General features: G+C 37.3%; 1 protein-coding gene and 1 non-coding gene across 5 annotated transcripts in view; both read right to left on the bottom strand.

Annotated features, from left to right (window-relative positions):
• The window catches only part of LRFN5 (leucine rich repeat and fibronectin type III domain containing 5), a 321,982-nt gene that overhangs the window by 18,343 nt on the left and 277,859 nt on the right, over nucleotides 1-25,780 (bottom strand). The window lies entirely within an intron of this gene.
• Nucleotides 9,454-9,593, bottom strand: LOC113880220. The gene has a single exon (XR_003507681.1). It is a non-coding gene; the product is annotated as a U4 spliceosomal RNA (small nuclear RNA).

Here is a 25,780-nt window from a genome sequence, read left to right as displayed (position 1 = left end):
TATATTTATCCAAATTTAATTTTTAAAAACTTGACAATTTCATTTCCAACTTGATCTTAAGTATTTGCTCTTGAAAAAAACATAAAAATAAAAATACTAACACATATGTGATTAAAATTCTCAAAAAGTATAAGCGGTTTTAAATATGAAAAGGGAAAACAGCTTCAGAAAATCACCCAATTGTTTAATTAATGAAAATATGAAATATGGAATTATTCTAGAAATGATGCACCTAGTTTTATAAACCAAATCCATTCTTATAGCTTTGATTTATTTTATGCCCATTGTATGTCATATTAAATATGGTTGCAATGAATAAGACTGTCCTTCTCCACAAGTGAAATAGTCTTACTTCTGTTTATGACAGAATAAGTAGTACTTTGTCTTTCCACAATAAACAAAATTAAAAAAAAAAAAGAAACTGTACCAAAATATATAAAACTAGTTTTCAGACATTGGAAGAAAGGAAGCAGAGAACTGTGATCCTTGAAAAAAGGGGGAAAAAAATGAACCTTATCATTGAGCCCTAGAGACACTTTCCAAACCATAGCACAAGGAGGGAAATCAAGGCAAAACATGAACAGTCTTCATCAATTGAACAGGACTGAGCTTGCAGTGCAGAGATCTCAGGTGGCCTGACTTTACGGGGCAAAGTACCAGAAATGAGAGGGTGATCAAACAAAGAACTCCAATAATCTCTGTAAGTAGAGACAGGGCAATACATATTAACCATATTGAAACACTATGGGGAAAAAAGCGAACAAAAATTCAGTGACTTGTGGAAAAATATTTTAAAAAGTGAAGCATACATATAATCGGAGTATCAGACGAAAGCTGTAAGGTAGAAATATATTTGGAGAAATAAAGGCAATTGTTCCCAAACATGTGATTATAAAACAACCCCCAAACCCAAGCTTAAAACAAGAAAAACCTACCAAGACATATCACAATCAAACTGCAGATAATCAAAGAGAAAGGAGAAATAATTTTAAAAACCGTCACAGAAATAGGACACATTATAAATAAGAACAAGATAGAAATAATGTCTTACTCCTCATTGACTTCTCTTTGGAAACAAAGCAAGATGGAAGACAATGAGAAATCTCTTTAAAGAGCTGCCAGAAAGAAAGGCCTGCCAGACTGGGTGGTGATTTATATATTCATAAATAATGAAGCAAAACAAAAACATTTCAAGAGAAACAAACCGAAAATGTCATTATTAGAAGAACTGCAGTCTAAGAAAATATAAAGGACATTCTCTTCAGGCTGAAGGAAAATTATATCAGACGAAATCTTGAATCCTTATAAGATGTATGAAAAGCAACCGAAATGGTTTATCTGTGGGTAGGTATAAAATATTTCATTATGTTTTACTATGCTTATAAATAGTAATCTGGTGTGGATATAAGTTACAAAAAACATTCACACTAATAATTATGCTGGATAAGCTACAAATTATATATTTAAAAAAAAAAAACATCATAATGCTGAGGATACAAAAATAAACTTAACAGCACTATATTCCAGATAGTGATAGTCCTTGATGAAAGGGAGAGATCCAGAGATGTCCCTTTTCTTTCCCCATCCACAGAAAAGTAATGGGAGAATCCATCAGCCATAAATTGAGGTGAGGCTAAACCAGTTTAACTTTTAACAAACTTAAAAAAAAAAACAAAAAAAAAACACTTGATTGTGTTAGGGCAGTATTAGGTTTACAACAAAATTGAGAGAAAGGTTCAGAGGTTTCCCATATACTAACTGCTCCCACACATGGAGAGCCTCCCATATAATCAACAACCCTTACCGAAGTGGTACATGCGTTACAACAGATCAATCTACGTTGGCACACCACAGTCACCTAAAGGTCATAGTTTACATTAGGGTTCATTCTTGGCGCTCTATGTTCTATGGGTTTGGATAAATATATAATGACATATACCCATCATTTTGGAATCACACAGAATATTCTCATTGCCCTAAAAATCTTCTCAGCTCTGTCTATTCATCTCTCCCTACCCAATCCTGGAAATCACTGATCTTTATACTGTTTCCATAGTACTGCCTCTTCAAGAATGTAATAGAGCTGGAATCATACAACATGTAGCTTTTTCAGACTGACTTCTTTTATTTAAGGATTTTAAGATTCCTCCATGTCTCTTCAATGCTTCACAGCTCATTTCCTTTTGGCGCTGAATAATATTCCACTGTCTGGGATGCACCACGGTTTATCAGCTCACTTACTGAAGAACATCTTGGTTGCTCCCAAGTTTTGACAATTATGAATAAAGGTGCAATATACATCCATGTACAGGCTTTTGTGTGGACATATATTTGTTACTCCTTTGGGTGAATACCAAGGAATGCAACTGCTGAACTGCATGGTCAGAACATATTTTATTTTATTAAAAAAAAAAAAATCAAAATGGCTGAACCATAATTCCCAGCAGTGATGCGTGAGAATTCCTATTGTATTTCTTCTTTTTCAGCACTTGGTGTCAAGTTACAGATTTTGGTCATTCTAAAGGGTGTATAGTGGAATCTCATTGTTTTACTTTGCATTTCCCTAGAGACATACGATGTGGGATATCTCTTCATATTTTATTTGTAATGGACCATAGCCTTGTCTGACTCAATGAAACTACGAGCCATGCCATGTAGGGCCATCCAAGACGACAGGTCACAGCAGAGAGTTCTGACAAAACGTGGTCCACTGGAGAAGGGAATGGAAAACCTCTTCAGTGTTCTCGCCTTGAGAACCCCATGAAAAGTATGAAAAGGCAAAAAATAAGACACTGAAAGATGAACTCCCCAGGTCAGTAGGTGCCCCATATTCTACTGGAGATGAGTGGAGAAATAACTCCAAAAAGAATGAAGACACAGAGCCAAAACAAAAACAACACTCAATTGTGGATGTGACTGGTGATGGAAGTAAGGTCCAATGCTGTAAAAAGCAATATTGCATGGGAACCTGGAATGTTAGGTCCATGAATCAAGGCAAATTGGAAGTGGTCAAACAGGAGAAGGCAAGAGTGAACATCAACATTTTATGAATCAGCGAACTAAAATGGACTGGAATGGGTGAATTTAACTCAGAAGACCATCATATCTACTACCATGGGCAAGAATCCCTTAGAAGAAATGGAGTAGCCATCATAGTCAAAAAAAGAGTCTGAAATGCAGTACTTGGATGCAATCTCAAAATGACAGAATGATCTCTTTTCGTTTCCAAGGCAAATTATTCAATATCACAGTAATCCAAGTCTCTGCCCCAACCAGTAAGGCTGAAGAAGCTGAAGGTGAACAGTTCTATGAAGACCTACAAGATCTTCTAGAACTAACACCCAAAGAAGATGTCTTTTTCATTACAAGGGACTGGAATGCAAAAGTAGAAAGTCAAGAAACACCTGGAGTAACAGGCAAATTTGGCTTGGAGTACAGAATGAAGCAGAGCAAAGGCTAATAGAGTTTTGCCAAGAGAATACACTGGTCATAGCAAACACCTTCTTCCAACAACACAAGAGAAGACTACACATGGACATCAACAGATGGTCAACACCGAAATCAGATTGATTATATTCTTTGCAGCCAAAGATGGAGAAGCTCTATAAGGTCAGCAAAAACAAGATCAGAAGCTGACTGTGGCTCAGATCACGAACTCCTTATTGCCAAATTCAGACTGAAATTGAAGAAAGTAGGGAAAACCACTAGACCATTCAGGTATGACCTAAATCAAATCCCTTGCGATTATACAGTGGAAGTGAGAAACAGATTTAAAGGACTAGATCTGATAGACAGAGTGCCTGAAGAACTATGGATGGGGGTTCGTGACATTGTACAGGAGACAGGGATCAAGAATATCCCCAAGAAACAGAAATGCAAAAAAGCAAATGGCTGTCTGAGGAGGCCTTACAAATAGCTGTGAAAAGAAGAGAAGCAAAAAGCAAAGGAGAAAAGGAAAGATATAAACATCTGAATGCAGAGTTCCAAAGAATAGCAAGGAGAGATAAGAAAGCCTTCCTCAGTGATCAATGCAAAGAAATAGAGGAAAACAACAGAATGGGAAAGACTAGAGATCTCTTCAAGAAAATTAGAGACACCAAGGGGACATTTCATGCAAAGATGGGCTCGATAAAGGACAGAAATGGTATGGACCTAACAGAAGCAGAAGATATTAAGAAGAGGTGGCAAGAATACACAGAAGATCTGTACAAAAAAATTCTTCACGACCCAGATAATCACAATGGTGTGATCATTCACGTAGAGCCAGACAACCTGGAATGTGAAGTCAGGGCCTTAGGAAGCATTACTACAGACAAAGCTAGTGGAGGTGATGGAATTTGAGTTGAGCTATTCCAAATCCTAAAGATGATGCTGTGAAAGTGCTGCACTCAATATGCCAGCAAATTTGGAAAAATCAGCAGTTATCCAAACAGGACTGGAAAAGGTCAGTTTTCATTCCAAAACCAAAGAAAGGCAATGCTGAAGAATGCTCAGACTACTGCACAATTGCACTCATCTCATACGCTAGTAAAGTAATACTCAAAATTCTCCAAGCCAGGCTTCAGCAATATGTGAATCATGAACTTCCAGATGTTAAAGCTGGTTTTAGAAAAGGCAGAGAAACCAGAGATCAAATTGCCAACATCTGCTGGATCATCAAAAAAACAATAGAGTTCCAGAAAAACATCTATTTCTGCTTTATTGACTATGCCAAAGCCTTTGACTGTGTGGATCACAAGAAACTGTGGAAAATTCTGAAAGAGATGGGAATACCAGACCACTTGACCTGCCTCTTCAGAAATCTGTATGCAGGTCAGGAAGCAACAGTTAGAACTGAACATGGAACAACAGACTGGTTCCAAATAGGAAAAGGAGTATGTCAAGGCTGTATATTGTCACCCCGCTTATTTAACTTATATGCAGAGTACATCATGAGAAACGCTGGGCTGGATGAAGCACAAGCTGGAATCAAGATTGCTGGGAGAAATATCAATAACCTCAGATATGCAGATGACACCATCCTGTGCCAGAAAGTGAAGAACTAAAGAGCTTCTTGATGAAAGTGAAAGAGGAGAGTGAAAAAGTTGACTTAAAGGTCAACATTCAGAAAACTAAGAACATGGCATCTGGTCCCACCACTTCATGGCAAATAGATGGGGAAACAGTGGAAACAGTGGCATACATTTTTTTTTGGCAGGGCTCCAAAATCACTGCAGATGGTGACTGCCACTTTGAGATTAAAAGAGGCTTCCTCTTTAGAAGAAAATTTATGAGCAACCTAGACAGCATATTAAAATGAAGAGATATTACTTTTCCAACAATAGTCTAACTAGTCAAGGTTATGGTTTTTCCAGTAGTCATGTATGTATGTGAGAGTTGGACTACAAAGAAAGCTAAACACCGAAAAATTGATGCTTTTGAACTGTGGTGTTGGAGAACTCTTTAGCATCCCTTTGACTGCAAGGAGATTCAACCAGTCCATCCTAAAGGAGATAAGTCCTTAGTGTTCATTGGAAGGACTGATGTTGAAGCTGAAACTCCACACTTTGGCCAACTGATGGGAAGAACTGACTCATTTGAAAAGACCCTGATTTTGGGAAAGATTGAATGTGGGAGGAGAAGGGTACAACAGAGGATGAGATGGTTGGAGGGCATCACCAACTCAATGGACATGAGTTTGGGTGAACTCCAGGAGCTGGTGATGGACAGGGAGGTCTGGAGTACTGCAGTCCATGGGGTCGTAAAGAGTCAGACATGACTGAGGGACTGAACTGAAGTGATATCTTTTCTTTGGTGAGGTATCTCTTAAAGTCTGGCCTGTTTTTAATCATTTTTTATTATTGAGTTTTAAGAGTTTCTTTGTACATTTTTGATAACAGTCTTTAACAGATTTGTCTTTTGCAAATACCTTGTATGTGAAAAGGCACCACCATATACAAGGTCATCTAGGTTTCCTCGCGTGTTATCTTCTAGGAGTTCTATACTAGTGTGTCACATGCTCTGCAATTTAGCCGAGCCTGCAGTTTGTTACTGTGTTACTGTCGTTCAGTTCACCATAGCTTCTAATGTTCTGAGAGCATGGTTGGGAATTTCCTATTCAGTAAGACATGAATCTTAGCACTAGCATGGTTTTGGAGACCTGCCTCTTTTGCACAGATGAGCTTTCTGATTTCCAAACTTTTGGAGAGCTCATCCTGCTTTATGGCTGCTTCCAGCTTTTTGGTGACCAAGGAGATCTCCTTGATCTTTATTCTCACCCCTAGACTTCTCTGCTTTGGGTTGTAAGTGAGCTGTTCTTCAAGCCTGTGGTTGAAAGTCAGACATATCTGTATGGGAGGAGAGGGATTGATCTTTCCTTTCTCTTTCGTTCCTTTTTCTCTCCTTTCTCTCCCTTTCTCTCTCTCTCTCTCTCTCTCTTGGTTTTTAGATCTAAAACCAGAGTGATTTTTAGTTTCTGTTCTTCAGCTTCTTATTAATTCTTCCAGACCTGAAAGTCTTTGTCGCCTAGAGGATTCATTTCAATCTTCCTTTCCTTCCCTAATTCTTCCTCAATATTTTCCTTATCTGAAAATATAATCTACTGAGGGAAATTGTCTCATAAAGACAGAGGGCAAAATGCTGGTTACCAAGGGCTGAGGCGTGGAGGAATTGAGGAGATGTTGTTTAAGGGGTATAGACCTGCAGCTAGTAGATAAATAATTCCTAAATATCTATGCACAATATAGTGATTGCAGACAACAACACTGTATTATAAACGACAAAGTCACTAAGAGACTATAACTTAATTACTCCCACTGAAAAAAAGAAGTGAGAAGCACATGCATGATAGGGGTGTTAGCTAACACTACATTGGCAATCATATTGTTGTATATAAATGTATCAAGTCAACACATTTTACACCTTAAACTTACACAGTGGTATATGACAGTTATATCTCATTTAAAAAATATTTTGAAGTCCTAGCCTCAAGTACTTGTGAATGAATATAAGTGAACCCATATGGTTCAAACCCTTGTTGTTCAAGGGTCAACTGTATATGTGCATTTAGAATAGGAAAAACTAATATATAGTAATAGAAATCAATTCTATTGATTGTCGTTGTCTAGTTGGAGGACAGTAGATTGACTGGGAAAGAGTACAAGAAAATCGGGGGCAGGGTCATAGAAATATTCTATATCTTATTTGTGACATTCATAAGAATTCATTGGCCATACATTTAAAATGGGTGCATTTTCTTTATGTTACGTTTTCCTCACCACAGTTGGTTAAACCTAAAAGAGGAAATACAAGTTTTCTATTATGTTTCCAAACATTGATTTAAAGGAAGAAGAATTTATAAAATGACAAATCATTGGTAGTTAATCAAAATTTAGTCGTATTTTAGAAATACACATTTCCTTAGGTCTGTCGTATATCTTCAAAGATGTGATTATATTTCAACTAAAATTGTGCACCTTATTTCACAATCTGATTTACTTCATCAGGCAACATATTTACTGCCTGATACAATATCATCTCACTGCTGATACAATGAATGGCAAAGTAACAATATATTTAGAATAAAATGTGCACCACTTTCTTAATTCTGTGTTTACTTTTTGTTGAAGTGAGACCTGTAATGACAGAAGCATATGAATTGTGATCAATTAGCTTTTCCATGTATCTTAGGACAGGGTGAAAATTTCTAACTTTATAAAAAGATAGGAGATAGGGATCACATAAAGAAACAGAGCTTTCATTTCCTACAAATTCAAATTAAAAGAAATTAAAAGATGCTTGCTCCTTGGAAGAAAAGCCATGACAAACCTAGACAGCATATTAAAAAGCAGAGACATTACTTTGCCGACAAAGATCCATATGAGTCAAAGCTATGGTTTTTCCAGTAGTCATGTATGGATGTGAGGTTTGGACCATAAAGTCGGCTGAGCGCTGAAGAATTGATGCTTTTGAACAGTGGTGTTGGAGTAGACTCTTGAAGAGTCCCTTGGACTGCAAGGAAATAAAACCAGTTGATACAGGAAATCAACCCTGAATATTCACTGGAAGGACTGAAGCTGAAGTTCCAAATACTTTGGCTACCTGATGCGAACAGCTGACTCACTGGAAGATATTCTGATGCTGAGAAAGACTGAAGGCAGGAGGAGAAGGGGACGACAGAGGGTGAGATGGCTGGATGGCAGCACTGACTCAATGGACATGAGTTTGAGCAAGCTCTGGGAGATGGTGAAAGACAGGGAAGCCTGGCAGGCTACAGTCCATGGGGTTGTAAAGAGTCAGACATGATTGAACGACTGAACAACAAGTTCAAAAATTAATCCTTGACATTTTTTAGATTAATATATTAGCACTTGAAGAAATAAATGTGACTAGAAGAGCAGAGTAGTTGCTATGCTTTGTTTTCATAACTTAAACATTTATAAAGGCCATTAAACACAGTATCCTCATTCTTTTTATTTACATATACTTCTTTTTTAGATTATTTTCCATTATAGGTTATTACAAGATACAGAGTATAGACATGATCCTCATTCTTATCTAGTTAATTGGAACTTCTAAAACAATTTGTTGCCTTTTCTAAATAGTTAAATGCAACCCCTATTAATAATAACATTATTAATAATAATAACCCTTTAATAATATTATTTGAGTAGGGCTGTAACTCAGTAAATAGTCATACAATATAGCTCTTTAGATAAAATTTACATGTCTCTATATTATATGTTCTTTGAAGCTAGTTCCTCTGGGACACAAAAGTGACACATTTACAAAGAAGTGTCTATCACCTACAAACTGGAAAATCATTTTCCAGTACTGCACCCTTCTTCCAGCCCATGGCTACTACATAACATATGCTCGAGAGAATCAGTATTTATTTGGCAACTAGAACAGGATATAAAAGAGAATTTAGATCTTACAACCAACTGAGAATATAATCTATTCTCTGCAGAAACCAATATGGCACCAATTTATATGTTGAGTTAAAGGAAAGCTCCCCGGCTCCTCAGGAGCTGCCTTGCTATCATTCAGTAGAGCTCTACCAATTTAATTAGTGTCCCTTTGCTCAGGTTAATGCCTGCGAACAGGTGCTGATGCCTGCTGACACTGATGAGTTGTTTTAGGATGTGTCAGAATGGTTCCTTTATGGCAAAGGACATTTCACAATACAGTTTAGATAATGAATTTGAAAGTTGTTTCAAACAGTTTAAATTTCACCCTAATTTTTATTCTATTAATAGAAGGACTACCAATGATAACGTTTATAGCAAAACATGTACTCAGGATATTGCAATTAAACCTGCTAAATTCAGGCCTCAAAATAAGACATATATAGCCTAGAACAATCATCCTTTGATCTTTGATTATAAAGTGGCTAGTAAAATTCCTAAGCACATTGAACATAATAAATTTTGAAGATTCGCTCATACATTCATTCATTCATTTTTTTTAATTCAGTTTCTGTGGAGACTATCAAAAATTGCTAATGCCAACTATATTTCAAGTCGTAACGGGGGGTACTGGGAAAAGTTTTCAATTAGTAATAATCATGCCTCGGATAAACATCATTGGCTATGATACTGCCACTGCGCAAAGCTCATTCATTCATTTTTAAAATTAATTTCAGCAAGACTTATTTAGCTTCTGCACCGTGTACAAGGTGTTTTGCTAGAATCTATCAAGCTTAGAAGGCTGGGATCTGATTAGACAAACACATTCACAATTAGTATAATAAAAGGCATGGTGAAAAATTCTAACTCATCATACATTTTGATACTTACATTTACACAATTCTAAAGGGTCTGTCAGTTAATACAGCATCTTGTGGTTTTTCTTCTCAACATGTACATGCATACAGGTATGCATTTTTAACTCAACATGGCATATATGTATATAAACATATATTATTTACACTAAAGAACAAGAGACCAGTTACTTAGGCAAACTAAATTTTTTAAAAATAGCTACCATTGATAGGGCACAGGTAACATTAAGGAAGTAATGGTCTTTTACTTATAGGTGAGGAAACAAGATTGAGATGCTAAGTGATAATTAAGCCGGTTTACTAAGTGGAATATTTGCCATGCTTTATCTAATTAATAGATGTGCAAATATTTCATCACTTCTCTGCTTTTAAAAATTAAGGTGAATGCTACACAGATAATGTTTTATTTCTCTTATGAAATGTTTTTAATATTAATTTTGTTAGCTTATATTAGAAAGCTAAAATATACTTGCTATGCAATGTACTTATACAAAATCTCATTTAATCCTTGCACAGCTCCATATAAAGTACTATCTTTCTTCCCATTTTATATGATGAAATCAAATTTAAGAAATTTAAGTAATCTCCTCAAGAGATTTCTTGAGATTCTTACAGAAAGAGAGAGATTTCTTACAGAAAGCAAACAAAAAGGTAGCTTTAAGATGGAGATATATTTACTTCCAAAACCCATACTGTTTCTAGGATAAGATGAGGTTACATATATATTACTTTTATTGTGTTTTCCTGATTATGTAGCATTTGGATATAAAGAGATTGATCCAACATTGATTCCTTACGCTCATCAAGTGACTTACTCCTTTTTTCCTGGTCTCTCTTCTTAATCAAGTTGCATCTGACAGACTACTATGGTGCTGACAGATGACTATGGTGGAGACTTAAGAGCATACTGAATGACAACCCAGATGTCACATTTAACCAGTCATTCATTTTTCTTTGGTGTGTCAAGATATAACTGAAGTTACCCAAATACTTAAATACATAAGATTCCTTTAAGAATATAAATTCCATCTCAGAAAGGAGAGTGACTTCTGTGTATCAAGAGGTCTCAGCATTCTCCCAGTGAGGTGGGTTGAGTTGTCCCTTTACTTGCCCACTTAGGAGTTTGCCTGCAGAGACTCTGTAATGTCACTGACTGTCCATGCATCCTGAAGGTCAGTACAACTGGTAACTCTGAAGGAGAATGCGTTCTCTCTTGCAGACAAGCTTGGAGAGAGACAGTGGTCTAGAACAGGCCAGTGCTAAGAGTTTGTGAAGGCTTCCAAAAGTGCTAGAACAATAGTAGTTTAGAGTTGGGCCAGCTGGCACAGATGATAAGTGGTTTCCTAAAATGAACTGATGGTAAGCACTCCTTATAGGGGTTTAGCTGTAACTGAAAACTATTTGGGAAGGGGAAGGGGGAATGTGTGTATAAAAATGCAAAATAATTTATACTGAAAACTTGCACTAATGAGTACAGTAGTGCTGCTAAGGGACAGGTATAGGTATAATTAATCTGATGGGGTAGATGGTTATTTGTTTCACAGAATAATTTGATAACCTACTATGTGTGTGAATGGTGAGTGCCCCAAGTCATGGATTTTACAGGGGCAATGAAATAAGGAATATATACCCAGGAGTGGAATTTCTGGTTCATATGGTAGCTCTATTTTTTTTTTTTTTTGAGAACCTCCATGCTATTTCTCACAGTGGTAGCACCAATTTACATTCCCACTAACAGTGTAGGAGGGTTCCCTTTTATCCACATCCTCACTAATTTTTGTTATTTGTGTTCTGTTTGGTGATAGTCATACTGACCAGTGTGCGGTGATATCTCACTGTTGCTCTGATTTGCATTTTTCTGATAATTAATGATGTTGAGTATATTTTCATGTGCTTGTTGGACATGCATGTCCTCTTTGGAAATGTCTATTTAGGTCTTCTACCACTGGTTCCAAATAGGAAAAGGAGTTCGTCAAGGCTGTATATTGTCACATTGCTTATTTAAATTATATGCAGAGTACATCATGAGAAATGCTGGACTGGAAGAAACACAAGCTGGAATCAAGATTGCCGGGAGAAATATCAATAACCTCAGATATTCAAATGACACCACCCTTATGGCAGAAAGTGAAGAGGAACTCAAAAGCCTCTTGATGAAACTGAAAGTGGAGAGTGAAAAAGTTGGCTTACAGCTCAACATTCAGAAAACAAAGATCATGGCATCTGGTCCCATCACTTCATGGGAAATAGATGGGAAAACAGTGGAAACAGTGTCAGACTTTATTTTTTTTGGGCTCCAAAATCATTGCAGATGGTGACTGCAGCCATGAAATTAAAAGACACTTACTCCTTGGAGGGAAAGTTATGTCCAACCTAGATAGCATATTCAAAAGCAGAGACATTACTTTGCCAACAAAGGTCCGTCTAGTCAAGGCTATGGTTTTTCCTGTGGTCATGTATGGATGTGAGAGTTGGACTGTGAAGAAGGCTGAGCGTCGAAGAACTGATGCTTTTGAATTGTGGTGTTGGAGAAGACTCTTGAGAGTCCCTTGGACTGCAAGGAGATCCAACCAGTCCATTCTGAAGGAGATCAGCCCTGGGTGTTCTTTGGAAGGAATGATGCTAAAGCTGAAACTCCAGTACTTTGGCCACCTCATGTGAAGAGTTGACTCATTGGAAAAGACTCTGATGCTGGGAGGCATTGGGGGCAGGAGGAGAAGGGGACAACAGAGGATGAGATGGCTGGATGGCATCACTGACTCGATGCACGTGAGTCTGCGTGAAGTCTGGGAGTTGGTGATGGACAGGGAGGCCTGGCGTGCTCGATTCATGGGGTCACAAAGAGTCGGACACGAATGAGGGACTGAACTGAACTGAACCACTTAAATTGGGTTATTTGTTTTTTGATGTTGATTTCTATGACCTGTTTATATATTTTGGGTATTAAAATGTTATCAATCATATTATTTGCAAATTATTTTCTCTCACTCAGTAGGCTGTCTTTTTGCTTTGTTGATAGTTTGCTGTGCAAACACTTTTAAGTTTAATTAGGAAAACATTAAGTAGAGAAGATACATTCACCTCAATGTTCACAGCAGCATTTACAATTAGCAAGATATGGAAGTAAACTAAGTGTCCATCAACAAAAGAGCAGATAAAGAAGACGCGGTATATATATCTACACAAACACCGACACACACACACAATGAAATACTACTCAGACACAAAAAAGAAGGAATTTTTACAATTTGCACCAACATAGATGGACTTGGAGGGTATTGCGCTAAGTGCAGTAAGTCAGACAGATGATCAAGCTTACGTGGCAGTCTGGATGAGAGGGGAGTTTGGGGGAGAATGGGCACATGTATATCTATAGATGCATCGCACTGCTGTGCATCTGAAACTATCAAGACATTGTTAATTGGCTATACTTCAAAATGAAGTAAAAAGTTATTTAAAAAGCCAGACATTATAGTCCACCCTTCCCCTCTGGCATCCTTACACATCATCCCCTGAAGCCATACTTATCTACAAATAAAGTCATATTTCTAGGAAAAGATGTCAGACAGAGAGCGACAAATACTGCATGATGTCACTTAAATGTGGAATCTAAAAATAAAATGAGCCAGTGAAAGTAAAAATAAAGAAGCCGACTCACAGATATAGTACATGCTAGTGGTTACCAGTGGGGAGACAGAAGCAGAGGGCAATAGAGGGCAAAGGGATTACAAACTATTGTGTGTAAAATAAATAAGCCACAAGCATGTATTATACAGCACAGAGCATATAGACAGTCTTTTGCACTAAATAAATGGAATATAACCTACAAACTTGTGCATCACTATGTTGTATACCTGTAACTTACATAATACTGTACATCAACCATAATTCAGGTCAAAAATTTTTTTAAAAAAATAAAAAGGGATAGCCAAACAACAAAGGTTTTGTAAGATGGTGAAAGGCATGGGGCTTTCAAATGAGAAAGCTCTCAGATAAAGAGTATCTTGTTAGCTGGGGTATCACACTGTTGCTCCCCATCAACTTCAAATCTGAAGAAGCATGCTCCCCCTGTATCAATGCTCTGTGGAAAACAGCAGGATAAACATGTTCCACATCAGACTTGGTACTGAATGATGAGAAAACTGAGTCTCATTGAAGGTCTGAAAATATTAGTCATTGAAGACTGCAATCACACTTAATATGCCAGTTTCTTTCTATTGCATCTCACTGCAGGTAATGAGTTTTCAATGGACACAGGAAGAGAAAGGTCTAGGGCATGGACCATTATCGCAGATGTGAAATGCAATGAAATCAACTCTCCTGTGATTGAGAGTCATAGAAGACCCCAGCTTTCTTCCAATTTCCAAGAACAGGGCAGCTCCTCTCTCAGGATGCACCTTGTTTTTAAGGCAACTTGGAAGAACATCATGAGGGTTACAATACAAATCCGAATGCCATTCATCAGTGTTTTAAATCTAGTAAATGATTTAGTGCTTTATCCATTTTTCTTTGAAATTCTGAAAGGTGACTCTCTGAGCCTTTGAGATGTTATGCTATCCATTATGTTTCAGTTTCCCAAAGGTGTTTAACATTTCATGTATCTAGTCTCTGTGGTTATATTGGTGCTGTTGTGCTGTTACCATAGCAATTAAAGAGGCACAGTAGTGTAGCAATGCAGACAGAAGGATCTGCACAGAGATCTTGTTTGACATAATTCAGGCCTCTAGAAATCTGGATAATTCTTCCGGAAAAAAAAATATGGTTTAGACTTCATCTTGATATTATTGTGGGCATGCATGCAGCCAAGTTTTCACCAATGGGAAATTCAGTTCAGAAGCTGAAAAAAATGGGAGAGGAAAGAAAGGCATACATACATACAGAGGAAGGAGTGACTTTACTGAGGGTTTATATACTAAATATGTGTGCTGGTGGAAAGTTCCGGCAGTACTCCTACAGAAATATTTTGACAAACTGATACCATATGGAAGCTTTTATATCACTGAAATCATCATGTTTTCTCTCTCTCTCTCTCCTTCTTGCTCTCTCACTCTTCTCGTTCCTCGTCTCTGTCCCTCCCTCCCTCCCACTTACCTCTCTCTCCTCCATCTCACTTAAAGACACGCACCATTCTCAGTCTTTTCATTTATTTATTTTTATTTGAGTAGAGTTGCTTTACACTGCTGTGTTAGTTTCTGCTATAAAGCGAAGTGAATCAACCACATGTACACATATATACCTTCCTTTTTGAATTTCCTTCCCATATAGGTCACTATAGAACAACGAGTACAGTTCCCTGGACTATACGGTAGGTTCTCATTACTTGTCTGTTTTATATATAGTAGTGTATATATGTCAATCCCAATCTCCCAGTTCATCTCCCTTGACTCACTCTTTTTAGATGTTCCTTTTTTTTTTGTATTAACATTGTTTGGCCCTTTACAACATAATGATCATTTCAAATTTGACACAATGCATATTTTTAACAGTAACATAAGAATACTATATAAAAAGTCCACGTCCAGATATATAAAAATGTAAATATAAGAAATAACTGAGTAAAGGATACAAACAGGTAATTCACAGGAGCCTGGACCACTCCTGCTCTCTTTCGGTATTGAACTGTCAACATATCCACTCTACTTTGATTTCTAAAAAACAAAATCTCAAAATTAGCATGTCTACAACTGAGCTCCTAATTTCCTCTCTCAAATCTGCTTTCCTTATACTGTAGTACTTCTCTCTAATTATAGGTCAGTTGCTTTCTTTTCAAAGCCTAGACCCAAACGTTGGAATTATTCATTACTTCTCTTTCTGTTATATACTAAATCCAGTTCATTAATCCTAGACTGTACAGTAAAAATATACACGTGATGGGATCATATCATACCTGCCTCTGACATTTCCTCATCTTTCACCTGGAATATAACAGTCATCTCCTAACTAGTTGACCTGCTTTGGCCACTGTCCTCCTCCACTCTGTTTTCTATAAAGCAGTCAGAATGATCTTGCTAAAACTTAAAGCAGATCAAAAACTTTCTACTTGCTTCCCATCTCACTTGGAGAAAATGCTCAGGTTCTTCTACTGGCCGCCAATTCCTACGTGGTCTGGTTACCGCTATGTCTCAGATTTCAGAAATTCTCTGGCCTTGGTTCACTTCACTCCTGTCAGATTGGCCAAACAGATTTGCTGTTTCTCAAACATACTGGGCGAAAGTGTCAGTAGCTCAGTTGTGTGCAACTCTTTGCAACCCCATGGACTGCAGCCAGGCTCCTCTGTCCATGGAATTCTCCAGGCAAGAATACTGGAGTGGGTTACCGTTTCCTTCTCCATACTGGGCGAACTATTGCTCAACTCTTTGCACTCCCTCCTCTTTTCTGGATCTCACCATCTCTCTTAAAGAGTATGTGTACTTTCTTTCAATCATCAATTCCTTCCAGCTTTTACTAAAGTGTCACCTTCAAAGTGGGCCCACCCTATTTAAATTATAAGTCCTCACTCTCCAATTCCTTACTTTATTTTCCTCCATAACAATCACCATCATCTCACTGTTCATACATTTTGCTTATCTTTGTCTATTTTCTGACTCAGCAAATAAAATGCAAGTTTCATGAGGGCAGAGATTTTTCTCTTTCATTCACCATTGTATCCTCAACATCTAGAGGAAGGGTTGGAACAAAAAAGACTCTCAATAAATACTGAGTGAAGGAATGATTTGGAAACCCAGCTGTTTAGCAAGTGTCTGAGAAAGTTTTCAAAGTTTTAGTAATTAAAATGTGAATTACAATGCTGTTTTCTAAAACAATTATGGGTTTTAAATGATAATATCTACGCTGGTGAGAATACAATGAAGAAATATTCTCACACATTGCCAGAGGTAGTATACACTTAGGATTTTATGCCATCTAAAATGAAAAAGATCCTGGAGGTTGGAGAAATAGATAAAGCATAGAATAGAGAAATAAGAAAAAGTCCAGTATTGATAGGCTTTTGACAAGGGAGATAACTGATGAATCCAGCAGCCTTGAGTTGTGAGGGAAACTCAGTAAGCAGTAGAGGATGTTTTTATTGTATATGGGCTATGCAATCTCCTCTTGTACTCACAAAAAAACCCTGCATAAAGTTTTCATGATTTTCAAATGCTCCTGGGTTTGGAGCTTGTTTTACCTATGCTAGCCTCTGCTAGCCCGTGCCTGAAGACAAGGGCTTGAACCAAATTTATTCACCTCACATATACATCTATTTAACAAAACAATTGGCTTATAATAGCTGCTCCATGAGTGGAAGCCTCAGCATCAGTCATCATGGCAGTAGCATACCGACTGATAACAACAGTAATATTGAGAAGACTCTTTGGCTCAGATGGTAAAGAATCTGGCTGCAATGGGGGAGACCTAGGTTTGATCCCTGGATCGGGAATATCCTCTGGAGAAGGGAATGGCTACCTACTCCAGTATTTTTGCCTGGAGAATTCCATGGACAGAGGAGCCCAGTGGTCTATAGTCCATGGGGCCACAGAGTCAGACATGACTGAGCAACTAACATTATTATCAAGTTTATGGCAAATTATAATATTATACATTGGTTCAGTTACTTTTTAATCAAAACATTAAATATCTGTGTAAGAACCTCAATGAAGTAGAATTTAGACAGCTGTGTGCTTGGTAAAAAAACAGAATATGCAATTTTATATTGGAGATATATAAATTTATATATTATATAAATATAAATATTTATATATTTTTATAATTATATAAAAATATAAATTTCTATTTATATTGGAGATATATGTATCTCCAAGCCTACATCTACATGAGTACCTGTATGTGTAAATGAGTGTGTGTGTGTGTGTGTGTAAAGCACTGGTTTCCTTTTCAATATCTTCTCTCCTTTAGTAACAGAATCCCAATTTCCCCTGGAATATTGCTTCCTAGAATGAACAGTTTATTTTCTAGCTTCTTTTGCAGAAAAATACAGTCAAGTGAGTCACTTCTTTCCCATGAGGTATAAGGGAAAACGTTGACAAGAACTCCAGAGAAGGCATGTTAAAGGGAAGCGACTGACACTGAATTGTTACTTGTCCTTTTGGTCCATCTGCCTTCTTCTGAACTGTAATTGGAACATGATCCCAGGAACTCTAGCAGCCAACTTAGACACCAAGGTGACACTGAAGACGGGTGTCATGAGTTAGGATGATGGAGGAGGCCTTCCTGATTATCACGACCAGCTCTGGGTTACCTTCTAGAAAGTTTAAACTACCGTTTTGCAAAGTCTCTCCCTGGTAGCTCAGCTGGTAAAGAATCTGCCTGCAATGCAGGAGACCCCAGTTCTATTCCCGGGCTGGGAAGTTCCCCTGGAGAAGGGATAGGCTACCCACTCTAGTATTCTTGGATTTCTCTGGTTGCTCAGTTGGTAAAGAATCCACCTGCAATGCAGGAGACCTGAGTTCAATCCCTGGGTTGGGAAGATCCCCTGAAGGAGGGCATGGCAACCCACTCCAGTATTCTTGTCTGGAGAATCCCCATAGACAGAGGAGTCTGGTGAACTACAGTCCATTGGATCACAGAGGGTCATACACGACTGAGCAACTAAGCACAGGATAGTACTCACAGCTAAACTAATCACAACTGGTTCAGTATGATTTTAAAAATGTTAAGGCACCAGATATAAATATTCTAAAAATGACTAGAAAGAAATATGCATTCAAGTCTCTCTCTCTCTCTCTCTCTCTATATATATATATATTTCAAATATTTTAAAGATATTACATGCAGTAAGCACATATTTTCTGTAAAATGAAAAGTTAAAACTAACTTGGATTCTTTTAATACTAATCCAGCAGGATCCTCTATGACCCACCTCCCAGAATATTGGAAATAAAAACAAAAATAAACAAATGGGACCTAATTAACCTTAATCCATATTTTTTAGCAATGAGTCATATAATTATAAAGATTGTCTATTAACTGAGACATTTTTGACAAGTATTGCTCTGGGCTATCACAAACCTCACAGAGTTGCTAAAAACAAACATTTTATGATGATCAAAGTGAATAAACACATTTAGCACCCATCTGCCATATATCCTAGGGTAAACACTGTTCATTTCATCCCTGAGGCATTTCTTCATAATAAGTTAGTTATGAAAGTTTATTATTTCAAGCTAACTCAGAAAAATTTTATAAAACTTAGGTATTGGGTCAACTACAAACATGCTCTGTTTATGAGAATGTAATGTAAAAACAGATTTGTTTTGCTCATTGACTAAATGTTTGTAGTAAGTGCTACTACAGGCTTACTTTCCCAATCTAGGCTTGGGTAACAGTGGATTTTATTTTTGTTCAGTCAAACTCCTATCTGATTCGTTGTGACCCTATGCACTTCAGCATGCCAGACTTCCCTGTCCTTCACTATCTTCCAGAGTTTGACCAAATTCATGTCCATTGAGTGGGTGATGTCATTCAACCATCTCATCATCTATCAACCCCTTCTTGTCCTGCTCTCAATCATTCACAGCATCAGGGTTTTTTTTTTTTTTTTTCCTTCTCCAATGAATCAGCTCATCCCATCTGGTGACCAAAATATCAGAGCTTCAGCTTCAGCATCAGTCCTTCCAATAAATATTCAGGGTTGATTTTCTTTAGGACTGACTAGTTTGATCTCCTTGCAGTCCAAGAGACTTTCAAGAGTCTTCTCCAGCACCACAGAATTTGAGAGCATTAATTTTTCCACCCTCAGCCTTCTTTATGGTCCAACTCTCACATTCATACGTGACTATAGGAAAAACCAGAGTTTTGACTGTATGGACCTTCGTCAGCAAAGTGATATCTCTGTTTTTAATATACTTTCTAGGTTTGTCATAGCTTTCCCTCCAAGGTGCAAGTGTCTTTTAATTTCATGGCTGCAGTCACCATTCACAGTGATTCTGAAGCCAAAGAAAATAAAATCTGTCACTGTTTCCAATTTTTCCATCTATTTGACATTGAGTGATGGGACTGGATGCCATGATCTTAGTTTTTTTGATGTTGAGCTTCAAGCTAGCTTTTTCACTCTCTTTCACCCTCATTAAGAGGTTCTTTAATTCCTCTTCACTTTCTGGCATTAGAGTGTTATAATCTGCATATGTGAGGTTCTTGATATTTCCCCTGGCAATCTTGATTCTGACTTGTGATTCATCCAGCCCAGCATTTCGCATGATGTACTCTGCATAGAAGTTAAATAAGCAGGGTGACAATAAACAGCCTTGTCAGACTCCTTTCCCAATTTTGAGCCAGACAGTTGTTCTATTATCTGTTCTCACTGCTGCTTCTTGACATGCATACAGGTTTCTCAGGAGACAGGTAAGCTGATCTGGTATTCCCATCTCTTTAAAGAATTTCTACAGTTTGCTGTGATCCATATAGTCAAAGGCTTTAGTGTAATCAAAACAGAAGTAGATGTTTTTCTGGAACTCCCTTGATTTCTCCATGATCCAATGAACACTGGCAATTTGACCTCTGGTTCCTCTGCCTCTTGGAAATCCAGCTTGTATATCTGCAAGTTCTCAGTTCACCTACTGCTGAAGCCACCCCTGAAGGATTTGGAGCATAGCATGTGCGATGAGCACAACTGTATGGTAGTTTGAACATTCTTTGCCTTTGCCCTTCTTTGGGACTGGAATGAAAACTGACATTTTCAAGACCTGTGGCCACTGCTGAGTCTTCCAAATTTGCTGACATTTTGAATGCAACATTTTAACAGCATCACCTTTTAGTATTTTAAATATCTCAGCTAGAATTTAGTCACCTCCATTAGCTTTGATCGTAGTAATGTTTCCTAAGGCCCACTTGACTTCACACTCCAAGACGTCCAGTTCTAGGTGAGTGACCCACCATCGTGGCTATCCACATCACCAAGACCATTGTATAGCTCTTCTGTTTATTCTTGCCATATCTTCTTAATTGCTTCTGCTTCTGTTAGGTCCTTACCATTTCTGTCCTTTATTGCTTCTCTTCTTTCCTCAGCTATTTGTAAAGCCTCTTCAGACAAGCACTTCTTTTTCTTTTGGATGATTTTGATCACTGCCTCCTGTACTGTGTTACAAACCTCCATCCACAGCTCTTCAGGCGCTCTGTCTACCAGATGTAAACCCTGGTAGGGTGGCACCAATTAACATATAGGGCAGAGGAAAGAAAACTTGTTGGGATGTGATAGAAGACAATGAGTTTGGATATTCTATTTTTGAAGGGATTTGTGCTGTTTAAATCTAAGCTGGATAGATTGTGAAATGTATAAGATACTGGTATTTAAATCTGCAAGTATGCAGTCCCTGAAGGTTATGGTTTACAAACAATGGAAATGCATTATTTAAAATTTCTTAACAGCACACTATTGTCTACATTTGGGAGCATTTTTCCACTTTTGTTTTATTATTTTATTATATAGTAATTAATTTGATTCATGATTATTTTTCATGTGTCACCTCTGAAAGATTTTGACACAAGCATTTTTTAAATGAGATGAATCTATTGTCTACTCTTCCCTCTAGGGTTTTGAAAATGGAGCTAGATACCAATATGTAATAGTGTGCCTATCCTTCATTTTTGCCAGTTTTTAAGGAACACTAATTTATAGCTGAGAAAACCAAAGCCCAAATATTGTTCAGACAGGATTAGAGTTTTAGAAGCCTTAAAAACTAGGCATGCAAAACATAAATGTAACCCTATAATCTAGTGTTCAAGGGAATTCCAATATACTTCATGTTTGAATGTAATACAGTCATCAAACACCTTTATAGTAGACAGTTAAAGATAACAGGGAAATATGTGTTACAATATGTGGTGGGTAGAATTCTAGTCTGTTCCCATATTAGCACACCTTGGTATATGCACTCTTGTTTAATCTTCCCCTAAGTGAAGCAAAAGGTAAAGGGACTTTGCATATATTAATTGTTTGACTTCAAGTTAATAAAAATAAGGATTATTCTGGGGCCATGGCATATCAGTGAGAACTTTAAAAAATGGTCTAAGCTCTCCTGAAGTTAGATACCTCATGCAGAAGAGATCTTGTCCATCCATTGCTGACTGTGAAGAAGTAAACTGTCAGGATTCCACAGCAGTGCAAATGCATTTTACCAGCTTGAGGGCACTAGGAAGCAGTTCTTTCTCAGTAAAGCCTCCAGATGAAAACGCAATACAGCCGACAATTCTACTGTAGCCTAAGAGACCTCAACAGAGGATTCAGCTAAGATGTGCCCAGACTAATCCATGGAACCTCTGCTCTGTTTTAAGTCACCAAGTTTAAGGCAATATCACAGCAACAGATAACTAATACAATGTATTTTAGATTAAAAAAGCAGATTCATTTCGATGTTTGGCAAAACTAATCCAATATTGTAAAGTTTAAAAATAAACTAAAAAAAATAAAAAATAAAAAAATAAAATCCAAAGGGGAAAAAAAAAAGTGGGATATAAATTGGATGTGTAGCATGATCATAGTTATTTTAAAAACCTAAACTAAAACTATAGATAATGCTTGATAGAATTCTGATTCTGATAATGTTGGGTCACATAAGAGGGTCCCTTTTACTGAGAATAATTTTAAAAGCTGAATGAAATACTAATGAAAAACTATTTTAAAACTCTCCATAAAGTTAACAAGGAAGTGAAATGTACCAGATTGAATTTTAGGAAATGTAAGATCCCACAGAGATAAGCGTTACTTTTTAAAAACACTTCTGTCCTGAGAGCTATTTCCTGGTCATGAATACAGAAACTTCCTAATGGATTGGGGGTGGTTCATATGTGCTCGGAAGACATACAGAAAAATGTGTTCATTAGTGTTCCTTGAAATAATCCCAAACTGGAAACAACCCAGTAATCTACCCATAGTGAAATACACAGTGGAGTATTCTTAAACAAGGGATACTGTAAGCAATGAAAATGAAGGACTACTGCTGCAGGGAGATACATATTGTTCATGAGCATGATGTTGACAAAAGAAGAAAGACACGTATGAATAAACACAATAGACTCCACAAAAATGGGAAAAAGCAGGGACATATTCAAAAGGTGATATAACCATAAAGAAAAGCAAGTTATCAATTAAAATAAACTCTGGATTATGTTTATTTGTGAGGAAATAGAGGGAATATGGTCTAAAGATAGAAGCAGACTGACAGAGGAACAGACCAAATGTGTATTCATCTTACAGTTACTCACTGTACTGCATATGTATGTTTTATGCACTTTTCAGTACAGTCTATTCCATCAAAAATGTTTAAAAATGCTTAAATATCTAAAAGTACCCAAAGCGTCCTGTGATTAATAAGTCTTTATTTAAGTACATTTTCTTTAGCCGAAGTAGGTACCACCTGGCAAAAGGAATGGCCCAGGAGGAGTGGAGGACGTGCTCCAAAGAAACCTTCTAGCAAGGCATACTCCATTCATGCCATGCTTCCCCAGATGGTGAGCACCTGGAGACCAGGAACCTGGTTTATATGCCCTTTGGAGAAACTAGGAACAAGCCAGAATGTCTAAGAACTTTAGTTACGTAACTGAATGACTACTACCACTATATTCACTACTATAATTAGAACAATTATTGCTCTGGCTACCATTTGCTGATTCCTTTCTTTATGCCAAGAATTGTGCTAAGCTTGAGGAAGCATGATATTTTAAAGTACTAGCCAATGAACATTGGTTTTTGTCCTGCAACATGTTAATCCCTTTATATGTTCCATTGCCCATTCCTTCCATGGCCCCTTATTTAGAACTTTGTCAACCTACTATTTCAGGGGTAGACAGAACATAAAGAAAATGTAAAGTGAAATAAGGAAAAGTTAATTTTCACCTTCAGATCAGTTCATTTCAGTTGCACAGTCAAGTCCGACACTTGCAATCCCGCGAATAGCAGCACCCCAAGCTTCTCTGTCCACCAACTCCTGGATCTTACTCAAACTCAAGTCCATCAAGTCAGTGATGCCATCCAACCATTTCATCCTCTGTTGTCCCCTTCTCTCACCTTCAATCTTTCCCATCACCAGGATCTTTTCCAGTGAGTCAGTTCTTCACATCAGGTGGCCAAAGTATTGGAGTTTCAGCTTCACCATCAGTTCTTCCAATGAATATTCACGACAGATTTCCTTTAGGATAAACTGGATGAATCTCCTTGCAGTCCAAGGGACTCTCAAGAGTCTTCTCCAATACCACAGTACAAAAGCATCAATTCTTCGTGCTCAGCTTTCTTTATAGTCCAACTCTCACATTCATACATGACTACTGGAAAAGCCATAACTTTGGCTGGACAGACCTTTGTTGGCAAAGTAATGTCTCTGATTTTTTGCCTTCTAGGTTGGTCATAGCTTTCCTTCCAAGGATCAAGCGTCTTTTAATTTCATGGCGGCAGTCACCATCTGCAGTGATTTTTAACATGGAACAACAGACTGGTTCCAAATAGGGAAAGGAGTATGTCAAGGCTGTATATTGTCATCCTGCTTAATTAACTTATATGAAGAGCAAATCATGAGAAATGCTGGGCTGGGTGAAGAACAAGCTGGAATAATGGCTGGGAGAAATATCAATAACCTTAGATATGCAGATGACACCACCCTTATGGCAGAAAGTGAAGAAGAACTAAAAAGCCTCTTGATGAAAGTGAAAGAGGAGAGTGAAAATGTTGGCTTAAAGCTCAACATTCAGAAAACTAAGAACATGGCATCTGGCCACATCATTTCATGGAAAATAGATGGGGAAACAATGAAAACAGTGTCAGACTTTATTTTGGGGGGCTCCAAAGTCACTGCAGATGGTGACTGCAGCCATGAAATTAAAAGATGCTTGCTCCTTGGAAGAAAAGCTATGACCAACCTAGACAGCATTTTAAAAAGAAGAGATATCACTTTGCCAACAAAGGTCCATCTAGTCAAAGCTATGGTTTTTCCAGTGGTCATGTATGGATGTGAGAGTTCACCTTGTGAGTTTTAAAAGGCTAGTGTCTTAAAAATAATTTTCATTCACAATGTCACTAGTTTGTTGTTGCTTTTTATTTTTTGCTTTCCTTCTTTCTTTCCTTCGTCATACTGGAGGGTGATGAAAATATTCTGACTTTAGTACAGAGACAAATGTGTACATAGGAACAGCACTTCCAAGGTGAATATAAAGAGAAAATTGTAGTAAAAACACTTCTAGTTTTCACAAGTTAAGGAGAGCTGTCCTACCCTTTCTGTCTAGATCTTTGGAAGACATTGCTCCCATAAATGTTCCCTTAGCAATTATGGCATGAGAGGTACAAAAAGGTTATATATCAGAGACAAAGAAGACATCAAGTAATACGTGAGTACCGTAAAAGAGCACTTCCAAGAAGCCTGTGGGAGAAGGGGTGGATGGAGAAAGAGAGGGGGAAGCTGGGGAGAGAAGGTGAGAAGTAACACATTATATAAAGGGTCTACTTAGTGAATTCATTCAATTTGTCATCAAACAAAATGGCAGAAACAGAAAAGGATAAAACATGTAATAGATGCGAATATCAGATTTGTTGTTACTTGAGAATAATCTGGGATGATGTATATAGTAACACTGATGCCAGTGTGGCTTAATGTTAGGATTAAAGATTTGACCCCTTACCCTGGTAAAAAATTCATTGATACTCTGGAGAAAGAAGTGGAAAAAAGTAAAAATTAAGATGTGAATAGGTCCAAATACGGAGATTTTGATTTACATAAAATATAAATCTAAATTTCTTTAGGTCAGATTATCTGAAATTAAACCTTGTTTCCACTCTGCACAACACACAGGTTTGTTCAGGTGTAGTACACCAAATGACATTCATAATGCTGCTATGATGTAGATATTAATATAACTACTGTAAAACAGACAATATTTTAGGTAAATGTCACATCACTATTGAAAAGTATAGCTACAATTTCAAATACCATCCTAATGGAACGTCATTTAGATGGAATTCTATGTTTTCATTCTATAAGTTTGATGGTTTTAGGTCTTATATTTAGGTTCATGAGTTGATTTTTGTGTACAGTATAAGGA

This window comes from Bos indicus x Bos taurus, chromosome 21 (genome assembly GCF_003369695.1).
Source record: "Bos indicus x Bos taurus breed Angus x Brahman F1 hybrid chromosome 21, Bos_hybrid_MaternalHap_v2.0, whole genome shotgun sequence".
Lineage (NCBI taxonomy): Eukaryota > Metazoa > Chordata > Mammalia > Artiodactyla > Bovidae > Bos > Bos indicus x Bos taurus.
Note: the sequence above shows the minus strand (reverse complement) of the source record. Positions and strands in the feature narration are given on the sequence as shown.